Raw genomic sequence first — 10,973 nt, 5'->3', positions numbered from 1 at the left:
TGGTTGTGCCACCCACTTAAGTAGCCCCTTTTCCTTGTCTCAGGCCTGCCATTGCAAGGCCTGTGTGTGCAGTTTCACTGCCACCTCGACTTGGCATTTAAAAGTACTTGCCAAGCCTAGAACTCCCCTTTTTCTTCATATAAGTCACCCTTAATGTGTGCCCTAGGTAACCCCTAGAGCAGGGTGCTGTGTAGGTAAAAGGCAGGACATGTACCTGTGTAGTTATATGTCCTGGTAGTGTAAAACTCCTAAATTCGTTTTTACACTAATGTGAGGCCTGCTCCCTTCATAGGCTAACATTGGGGCTGCCCTCATACACTGTTGAAGTGGCAGCTGCTGATCTGAACGGAGCAGGAAGGTCATATTTAGTATGGCCAGAATGGTAATACAAAATCCTACTGACTGGTGAAGTCGGATTTAATATTACTATTCTAGAAAGGCCACTTTTAGAAAGTGAGCATTTCTTTGCACTTAAATCCTTCTGTGCCTTACAATCCACGTCTGGCTGGGCTTGGTTGACAGCTCCTTGTGCATTCACTCAGACACATCCCAAACACAGGGTACTCAGCCTCACTTGCATACATCTGCATTTTGAATGGGTCTTTCTGGGCTGGGAGGGTGGAGGGCCTGCTCTCACACAAAGGACTGCCACACCCCCTACTGGGACCCTGGCAGACAGGATTGAACTGAAAGGGGACCTGGTGCACTTCTTAGCCACTCTTTGAAGTCTCCCCCACTTCAAAGGCACATTTGGGTATAAAACAGGGCCTCTGCCCTACCTCATCAGACACTTGCAGGAGAAGAAACCTGAACCAGAACCTACATCCTGCCAAGAAGAACTGCCTGGCTGCTCAAAGGACTCACCTGCCTGCTTTCTACAAAGGACTGCTGCCTTGCTGTTGCCCTGCTGCCTTGCTGAACTCTTGTCTGGCTGTGAAGGTGCTCTCCAAGGGCTTGGATAGAGCTTGCCTCCTGTTCCTTGAAGTCTCAGGACCAAAAAGACTTCCCTCTTTTACTTGGACGCTCCGTGCGCCGAAAATTTCAACGCACAGCTTGTTTCGCGGCGAGAAAAACGCCGCACTCCGATGCTGATCGACGCAACGCTCTTGGGACGATCGAAGATCCGACGCACGGCCTCGCAAGGACAACGCCGCCCGACCTCTAGAGGAGAAATCGACGCCACGCCTGCCGTGAGATCGTAATTTCAACGCGCAGCCCCGCAGATTGAAGTCTAGATGAGAAATCGACGCGACGCCTGCCGTGAGATCGTAATTTTGACGCGCAGCCCCGCAGACCGACGCGCAGCCGGAGAACAAGCAGGAAAATCCACGCACAGACCCGGGACATCTGGTAATCCCCGCGATCCACAGAAAGAGACTATCTGCGCGCCGGAAAACAACGCCGACTTCCCCGCGTGGAAAATAACGACGCAAGTCCGTGTGTGCTGGGGAGAAATCGACGCACACACACCTTTTTCCACGCACCTCTTCGCTTGTGGCCCTCTGAGGAGATTTTTCCACTCCCAACCAGGTACTTGTGCTTGAAAGAGACTTTGTTTATATTCTAAAGACTTAAGACACTTTATATCACCTCCCTGTGATATTTCTACAATTTTCTATTGCAACTTTATTTCTTTTTGACCTACAATTATCCTGATAAATATTATATATTTTTCTAAACACTGTGTGGTGTATTTTTGTGGTGTTATAGGGTGGTATTGTATGATTTATTGCACAAATACTTTACACATTGCCTTCTGAGTTAAGCCTGACTGCTCGTGCCAAGCTACCAGAGGGTGGGCACAGGATAATCTTGGATAGTGTGTGACTTACCCTGACTAGAGTGAGGGCTTTTGCTTGGACAGAGGGTAACCTGACTGCCAACCAAAAACCCCATTTCTAACAAACACCATATGTTTTAAAAACATTTTGCAACAAATGTGTAAAAATATGATAAAGTATCTTCAGAAATCAAAAGGTGTATTTCATTAACATGTAGCACTGTTCCACCTTTATGCACCACATAATGTCAGTGCATTGAGAAGTATTTTTAAAGGGATAGTTTTCAAACGTATTTAGAAACATTCATGCTTCCACCACCCTGACAACAATCCCAACAGTGACCTAAGAGGTTATGTGAACCCTTTGGGTGGCCTCTGTTGCTATTATATATATAGACAACTTTAAAGTTTATTAAATCAAACACACACATCCCGAAGTCATGTATTTCAGAGTCCTCTTATATTTGATTATGAAGAAAAATGAGAGAAAGTTAAATAGAACAATAGCCTAGGATCACACAATTTGGTCAAGTGGGGAAGCCAGGATTTATCTCAGGTTTTCTGGATTCACATTGTGTAATTCAGACACTAGATGTACATGTTTTGCTTTCCCTACAGACCCCAACTCTCTCCCCTCTGACCACCACCCTGCTGGCGTCAATGCTGCCTTCAGTCACCCCACGGACCAAGCTTTTTGGCCCTTCGGAAAACGTTTGCGAGTATCCATGCTGTAAAACGTCCTTCAGCAGCCTGATGGAGTAGGTGTCATCGGAAGTAACACATCCGACCCTCCAACCTATTTAGAGTGGACGGTCAGATAGATTTTTCTTTTACTGTACATCATCACCAGGTATATCCAGGCAGTGAGGGACAGTACAAAAAATAAGTGATCTCCACACTGAGGAGAAAAACTGGTATGGGAGTCATTCGTTTTTTGTTTTTTTTAACATAAAACGTCTGTGTTTAAAGTAGTAAACAACTTTGGAAAAGTTTTGGGGAGAAATCTTTTAAATCTTTTCTACAATGACAGAAACTGCCATGACGGTGGTTCCTGCCAATGTATAGAGATTTCCCCTGGGCTGTTGAACATCTCTAACTTTGGCAGGTGGAGTAAAAGCAGTAAAGTCTTCCACCACCCTGTCTTCCTTTATTCCATCTGCCAAATCATAAACCAGGCCCTCTGTCTAAAGTGGCACAGTGGGTGAAAACACTGGCTTGGAAGGCTACTGCGAGGGATTGCCTGTGGTAGACTTTTTGCAAGCAATCATCCCACCAGCCTTGGGGTGTTTGATTGCCAGTAGTATGCCTCTAAACCTGAATCTGGCGTAGCTTTCCAAGGCCACTATTGCCATTGTTTGTGTATTTTAAAAAGGTAGTAAATTTGTATCCATTCAAGGAATGCATCTATAAGTGCAGATTTGCTACTTTTTTGGTAAACTGATCACTAATTGGAATATTTAGAAAGAAGGGACGCAGTGCAGCACAGCGAGCAAAGTTCCTTTGTGCGTCACTCGAAGAGAGCAGAACTGAGACATATCTTCACAGAAATGGTGCAGTTCTGCTCTTTGTCTATGCAAAGGTGCACTTCGGGCTGCCTTGAGTGCAAGGGTATCTGCCTTATGTTCAGGAGAGCTGATGTGCATAAAGGGATATCTTCCTCCAACTATCATAGGAGATTTTTTAGAGTCAAGCCAGCGCTAGAATGCGCTTGCGCATGCGTATTGCTTGCGAGACGCTGTTGTAGTAAGAAAAGGGCTAGGAGCCCCGTCCATTTCACGTTGGTGTCTTTCATTGGTTCGTGGGCTTCCCTGTTAAAATCTGCTTGCTTTCGTTAGTGGAAGGCATGCATACGTCATGCCTTTTCCGGTGGTTAGCCCTCCTTGAGCGCAGCGACCAAGTACTGAAAACATAGGAGGCTCGCTGTTTTCCATCTGGTTTGTGGACTACTTTTTCTCTTTTTTTCACAGCACGATCTCGTTTGACAGAAGTCGAGCTCATTGCATGACATCGACCCTGTTACATAATTAATTGCACTTTTGCCGGTTACATAGATAATTGCACTTTTGCCGATAGGTTTCAATATGAGTGAACTGTAGCAGCGCGATCGCGCTCATTATTTACATTTAATGAGTCAAGAAAAGTCTGGTTGGGAGTTTACAACTGCTAATAGCTCTATCTCGGAGAAATGCCAGACCAGTTGTATTGCAAGTGCTTGTTTACTCTTTGTATCTGTTCTGCAAATTGCAGCACACCACATGCAAAGAGGCAGTAACATGGAGAAATAAAGACATCTGTTCTCCTTACACCAGCCTCGGGGAGGCGCACCATTGTGGCACAAAACCATGACTGTATGTTTTTGTAAACATGGGTTTACATCAAAATCCATGCGTGGATGTACTAGAAAACCATGTACCACCTGTGGAACACCTACCTGACGCAAAGTAAAGCATGGCAGAGCAAGGTGCTGTGTGCTGTTACTTTTTCTTAACATGTGCATGGCTTTGTAAATACCAAAAAACTAATTGTGTTAATGCTGCATCGAAAAAGTGATGCAACCCGATGAAAAATCTGTTTAAACATGGGCCTAAATGTACACTTAAATTCCGGACCCGAAAAAAAGAACAAGTTAAAATCTCACAGTGAAATCAGGATGATATTAAAAAAATGACATGTGCATTGGAAAGGACGTGGCTGATGGGGCACCAAAGCCAACGACCAAGTCAAGAATGATATTTTGGGATGTCACACTCTAAACATCCCCCATACTCACACAAGTCAATTGTATGACCCTGTAGGAGTCTTGTGTTTGTCATTCCACTGACACTGTGTGTAATGCCCCCCGTTCTTGCGTGCTTTGCCCTGTGTCGCCTTTGTTTTTCTATCTTGAAAAGAATATTTGTAGTGAGGCTCCCCAATGAACTAAAAAGTGTTGTTAAATCCAAAATGTTTGTGAGGCCCCAGTGAGATTTGAACTCACGACCCCTGGTTTACAAGACCAGTTCTCTAACCCCTGAGCTATGGAGCCTGGAGCTTGTCAGGATGCCGTGCTGGGGACTATATGAAGGAGCAGAGCATACCTGAGTTACAATGGAATCAGCAGGAGAGAGGATTGTGTGAGTCTGAGAAAGAAAAGGGGCATAGCTTCAAACCTGAATCTGGCATAGCTTTCCAAGGCTACTATTGCCAGTGTTTGTGTATTTTAAAAAGGTAGTAAATTTGTATCCTTTCAAGGAGTACATCTATGGGTGCAGATTTGCTACTTTTTTGGTAAACTGATCACTAATTGGAATATTTAGAAAGAAGGGACGCAGTGCAGCACAGCGAGCAAAGTTCCTTTGTGCGTCACTCTAAGAGAGCAGAACTGAGACATATCTTCACAGAAATGGTGCAGTTCTGCTCTTTGTCTATGCAAAGGTGCACTTCGGGCTGCCTTGAGTGCAAGGGTATCTGCCTTATGTTCAGGAGAGCTGATGTGCATAAAGGGATATCTTCCTCCAACTATCATAGGAGATTTTTTAGAGTCAATCCTGCGCTAGAATGCGCTTGCGCATGCGTATTGCTTGCGAGACGCTGTTGTAGTTAGAAAAGGGCTAGGAGCCCCGTCCATTTCACGTTGGTGTCTTTCGTTGGTTCGTGGGCTTCCCTGTTAAAGTCTGCTTGCTTTCGTTAGTGGAAGGCATGCATACGTCATGCCTTTTCCGGTGGTTAGCGCTCCTTGAGCGCAGCGACCAAGTACTGAAAACATAGGAGGCTCGCTGTTTTCCATCTGGTTTGTGGACTACTTTTTCTCTTTTTTTTCACAGCACAATCTCGTTTGACAGAAGTCGAGCTCATTGCATGACATCAACCCTGTTACATAATTAATTGAACTTTTGCCGGTTACATAGATAATTGCACTTTTGCCGATAGGTTTCAATATGAGTGAACTGTAGCAGCGCGATCGCGCTCATTATTTACATTTAATGAGTCAAGAAAAGTCTGGTTGGGAGTTTACAACTGCTAATAGCTCTATCTCGGAGAAATGCCAGACATGTTGTATTGCAAGTGCTTGTTTACTCTTTGTATCTGTGCTGCAAATTGTAGCACACCGCATGCAAAGAGGCAGTGACATGGAGAAATAAAGACATCTGTTCGCCTAACACCAGCCTCGGGTAGGCGCAACATTGTGGCACAAAACCATGACTGTATGTTTTTGTAAATATGGGTTTACATCAAAATCCATGTGTGGATGTATGAGAAAAACATGTACCACCCGTGGAACACCTACCTGACGCAAAGTAAAGCATGGCAGAGCAAGGTGCTGTGTGCTGTTACCTTTTCTTAACATGTGCATGGCTTTGTAAATACCAAAAAACGAATTGTGTTAATGCTGCATTGAAAAAGTGATGCAACCCGATGCAAAATCGGTTTAAACATGGGCCTAAATATACACTTACATTCCGGACCCGAAAAAAAGAACAAGTTAAAATCTCACAGTGAAATCAGGATGATATTAAACAAATTACATGTGCATTGGAAAGGACGTGGCTGAAGGGGCACCAAAGCCAACGACCAAGTCAAGAATGATATTTTGGGATGTCACACTCTAAACATCCCCCATACTCACACAAGTCAATTGTATGACCCTGTAGGAGTCTTGTGTTTGTCATTCCACTGACACTGTGTGTAATGCCCCCCGTTCTTGCGTGCTTTGCCCTGTGTCGCCTTTGTTTTTCTATCTTGAAAAGAATATTTGTAGTGAGGCTCCCCAATGAACTAAAAAGTGTTGTTAAATCCAAAATGTTTGTGAGGCCCCAGTGAGATGTGAACTCACGACCTCTGGTTTACAAGACCAGTGCTCTAAACCCTGAGCTATGGAGCCAGGAGCTTGTCAGGATGCTGTGCTGGGGACTATATGAAGGAGCAGAGCAGACCTGAGTTACAATGGAATCAGCAGGAGAGAGGATTGTGTGAGTCTGAGAAAGAAAAGGGGCATAGCTTCAAACCTGAATCTGGCATAGCTTTCCAAGGCTACTATTGCCAGTGTTTGTGTATTTTAAAAAGGTAGTAAATTTGTATCCTTTCAAGGAGTACATCTATGGGTGCAGATTTGCTACTTTTTTGGTAAACTGATCACTAATTGGAATATTTAGAAAGAAGAGACGCAGTGCAGCACAGCGAGCAAAGTTCCTTTGTGCGTCACTCGAAGAGAGCAGAACTGAGACATATCTTCACAGAAATGGTGCAGTTCTGCTCTTTGTCTATGCAAAGGTGCACTTCGGGCTGCCTTGAGTGCAAGGGTATCTGCCTTATGTTCAGGAGAGCTGATGTGCATAAAGGGATATCTTCCTCCAACTATCATAGGATATTTTTTAGAGTCAAGCCTGCGCTAGAATGCGCTTGCACATGCGTATTGCTTGCGAGACGCTGTTGTAGTTAGAAAAGGGCTAGGAGCCCCGTCCATTTCACACTGGTGTCTTTTATTGGTTCGTGGGCTTCCCTGTTAAAATCTGCTTGCTTTCGTTAGTGGAAGGCATGCATACGTCATGCCTTTTCCGGTGGTTAGCCCTCCTTGAGCGCAGCGACCAAGTACTGAAAACAAAGGAGGCTCGCTGTTTTCCATCTGGTTTGTGGACTACTTTTTCTCTTTTTTTCACAGCACGATCTCGTTTGACAGAAGTCGAGCTCATTGCATGACATCGACCCTGTTACATAATTAATTGAACTTTTGCCGGTTACATAGATAATTGCACTTTTGCCGATAGGTTTCAATATGAGTGAACTGTAGCAGCGCGATTGCGCTCATTATTTACATTTAATGAGTCAAGAAAAGTCTAGTTGGGAGTTTACAACTGCTAATAGCTCTATCTCGGAGAAATGCCAGACCAGTTGTATTGCAAGTGCTTGTTTACTCTTTGTATCTGTTCTGCAAATTGCAGCACACCACATGCAAAGAGGCAGTAACATGGAGAAATAAAGACATCTGTTCTCCTTACACCAGCCTCGGGGAGGCGCACCATTGTGGCACAAAACCATGACTGTATGTTTTTGTAAACATGGGTTTACATAAAAATCCATGCGTGGATGTGCAAGAAAACCATGTACCACCTGTGGAACACCTACCTGACGCAAAGTAAAGCATGGCAGAGCAAGGTGCTGTGTGCTGTTACCTTTTCTTAACATGTGCATGGCTTTGTAAATACCAAAAAACGAATTGTGTTAATGCTGCATTGAAAAAGTGATGCAACCCGATGCAAAATCGGTTTAAACATGGGCCTAAATATACACTTACATTCCGGACCCGAAAAAAAGAACAAGTTAAAATCTCACAGTGAAATCAGGATGATATTAAACAAATTACATGTGCATTGGAAAGGACGTGGCTGAAGGGGCACCAAAGCCAACGACCAAGTCAAGAATAATATTTTGGGATGTCACACTCTAAACATCCCCCATACTCACACAAGTCAATTGTATGACCCTGTAGGAGTCTTGTGTTTGTCATTCCACTGACACTGTGTGTAATGCCCCCCGTTCTTGCGTGCTTTGCCCTGTGTCGCCTTTGTTTTTCTATCTTGAAAAGAATATTTGTAGTGAGGCTCCCCAATGAACTAAAAAGTGTTGTTAAATCCAAAATGTTTGTGAGGCCCCAGTGAGATTTGAACTCACGACCTCTGCTTTACAAGACCAGTGCTCTAACCCCTGAGCTATGGGGCCAGGAGCTGGTGAGGATGCTGTGCTGGGGACTATATGAAGGAGCAGAGCAGATCTGAGTTACAATGGAATCAGCAGGAGAGAGGATTGTGTGAGTCTGAGAAAGAAAAGGGGCATAGCTTCAAACCTGAATCTGGCATAGCTTTCCAAGGCTACTATTGCCAGTGTTTGTGTATTTTAAAAAGGTAGTAAATTTGTATCCTATCAAGGAGTACATCTATGGGTGCAGATTTGCTACTTTTTTGGTAAACTGATCACTAATTGGAATATTTAGAAAGAAGAGACGCAGTGCAGCACAGCGAGCAAAGTTCCTTTGTGCGTCACTCGAAGACAGCAGAACTGAGACATATCTTCACAGAAATGGTGCAGTTCTGCTCTTTGTCTATGCAAAGGTGCACTTCGGGCTGCCTTGAGTGCAAGGGTATCTGCCTTATGTTCAGGAGAGCTGATGTGCATAAAGGGATATCTTCCTCCAACTATCATAGGATTTTTTTAGAGTCAAGCCTGCGCTAGAATGCGCTTGCGCATGCGTATTGCTTGCGAGACGCTGTTGTAGTTAGAAAAGGGCTAGGAGCCCCGTCCATTTCACGTTGGTGTCTTTCATTGGTTCGTGGGCTTCCCTGTTAAAATCTGCTTGCTTTCGTTAGTGGAAGGCATGCATACGTCATGCCTTTTCCGGTGGTTAGCCCTCCTTGAGCGCAGCGACCAAGTACTGAAAACATAGGAGGCTCGCTGTTTTCCATCTGGTTTGTGGACTACTTTTTCTCTTTTTTTCACAGCACGATCTCGTTTGACAGAAGTCGAGCTCATTGCATGACATCGACCCTGTTACCTAATTAATTGAACTTTTGCCGGTTACATAGATAATTGCACTTTTGCCGATAGGTTTCAATATGAGTGAACTGTAGCAGCGCGATTGCGCTCATTATTTACATTTAATGAGTCAAGAAAAGTCTGGTTGGGAGTTTACAACTGCTAATAGCTCTATCTCGGAGAAATGCCAGACCAGTTGTATTGCAAGTGCTTGTTTACTCTTTGTATCTGTTCTGCAAATTGCAGCACACCACATGCAAAGAGGCAGTAACATGGAGAAATAAAGACATCTGTTCTCCTTACACCAGCCTCGGGGAGGCGCTCCATTGTGGCACAAAACCATGACTGTATGTTTTTGTAAACATGGGTTTACATCGAAATACATGTGTGGATGTACAAGAAAACCATGTACCACCTGTGGAACACCTACCTGACGCAAAGTAAAGCATGGCAGAGCAAGGTGCTGTGTGCTGTTACTTTTTCTTAACATGTGCATGGCTTTGTAAATACCAAAAAACGAATTGTGTTAATGCTGCATCGAAAAAGTGATGCAACCCGATGAAAAATCTGTTTAAACATTGGCCTAAATGTACACTTAAATTCCGGACCCGAAAAAAAGAACAAGTTAAAATCTCACAGTGAAATCAGGATGATATTAAAAAAATGACATGTGCATTGGAAAGGACGTGGCTGAAGGGGCACCAAAGCCAACGACCAAGTCAAGAATGATATTTTGGGATGTCACACTCTAAACATCCCCCATACTCACACAAGTCAATTGTATGACCCTGTAGGAGTCTTGTGTTTGTCATTCCACTGACACTGTGTGTAATGCCCCCCGTTCTTGCGTGCTTTGCCCTGTGTCGCCTTTGTTTTTCTATCTTGAAAAGAATATTTGTAGTGAGGCTCCCCAATGAACTAAAAAGTGTTGTTAAATCCAAAATGTTTGTGAGGCCTCAGTGAGATTTAAACTCACGACCCCTGGTTTACAAGACCAGTGCTCTAACCCCTGAGCTATGGAGCCAGGAGCTTGTCAGGATGTCGTGCTGGGGACTATATGAAGGAGCAGAGCGTACCTGAGTTACAATGGAATCAGCAGGAGAGAGGATTGTGTGAGTCTGAGAAAGAAAATGGGCATAGCTTCAAACCTGAATCTGGCATAGCTTTCCAAGGCTACTATTGCCAGTGATTGTGTATTTTATAAAGGTATTAAATTTGTATCCTTTCAAGGAGTACATCTATGGGTGCAGATTTGCTACTTTTTTGGTAAACTGATCACTAATTGGAATATTTAGAAAGAAGGGACGCAGTGCAGCACAGCGAGCAAAGTTCCTTTGTGCGTCACTCGAAGAGAGCAGAACTGAGACATATCTTCACAGAAATGGTGCAGTTCTTCTCTTTGTCTATGCAAAGGTGCACTTCGGGCTGCCTTGAGTGCAAGGGTATCTGCCTTATGTGCAGGAGAGCTGATGTGCATAAAGGGATATATTCCTCCAACTATCATAGGAGATTTTTTAGAGTCAAGCCTGCGCTAGAATGCGCTTGCGCATGCGTATTGCTTGCGAGACGCTGTTGTAGTTAGAAAAGGGCTAGGAGCCCCGTCCATTTCACGTTGGTGTCTTTTATTGGTTCGTGGGCTTCCCTGTTAAAATCTGCTTGCTTTCGTTAGTGGAAGGCATGCATACGT

The 10,973-nt window shown here is 44.1% G+C and overlaps 4 non-coding genes across 4 annotated transcripts; all 4 read right to left on the bottom strand.

Moving 5' to 3' along the window:
- Positions 1 to 4,732: 4,732 nt before the first annotated feature.
- TRNAT-UGU (transfer RNA threonine (anticodon UGU)) lies at positions 4,733 to 4,805 on the bottom strand. Its single transcript has one exon. It is a non-coding gene; the product is annotated as a tRNA-Thr (tRNA).
- A 1,763-nt stretch (positions 4,806 to 6,568) lies between these two features.
- Positions 6,569 to 6,641, bottom strand: TRNAT-UGU (transfer RNA threonine (anticodon UGU)). The gene has a single exon. It is a non-coding gene; the product is annotated as a tRNA-Thr (tRNA).
- A 1,762-nt stretch (positions 6,642 to 8,403) lies between these two features.
- Positions 8,404 to 8,476, bottom strand: TRNAT-UGU (transfer RNA threonine (anticodon UGU)). The gene has a single exon. It is a non-coding gene; the product is annotated as a tRNA-Thr (tRNA).
- Positions 8,477 to 10,237: 1,761 nt separating this feature from the next.
- TRNAT-UGU (transfer RNA threonine (anticodon UGU)) lies at positions 10,238 to 10,310 on the bottom strand. Its single transcript has one exon. It is a non-coding gene; the product is annotated as a tRNA-Thr (tRNA).
- Between the last annotated feature and the right edge of the window lie 663 nt (positions 10,311 to 10,973).

This window comes from Pleurodeles waltl, unplaced genomic scaffold (genome assembly GCF_031143425.1).
Source record: "Pleurodeles waltl isolate 20211129_DDA unplaced genomic scaffold, aPleWal1.hap1.20221129 scaffold_39, whole genome shotgun sequence".
Taxonomy (NCBI): Eukaryota; Metazoa; Chordata; class Amphibia; order Caudata; family Salamandridae; genus Pleurodeles; species Pleurodeles waltl.
This window is presented reverse-complemented; position numbering and strand designations above follow the sequence as displayed.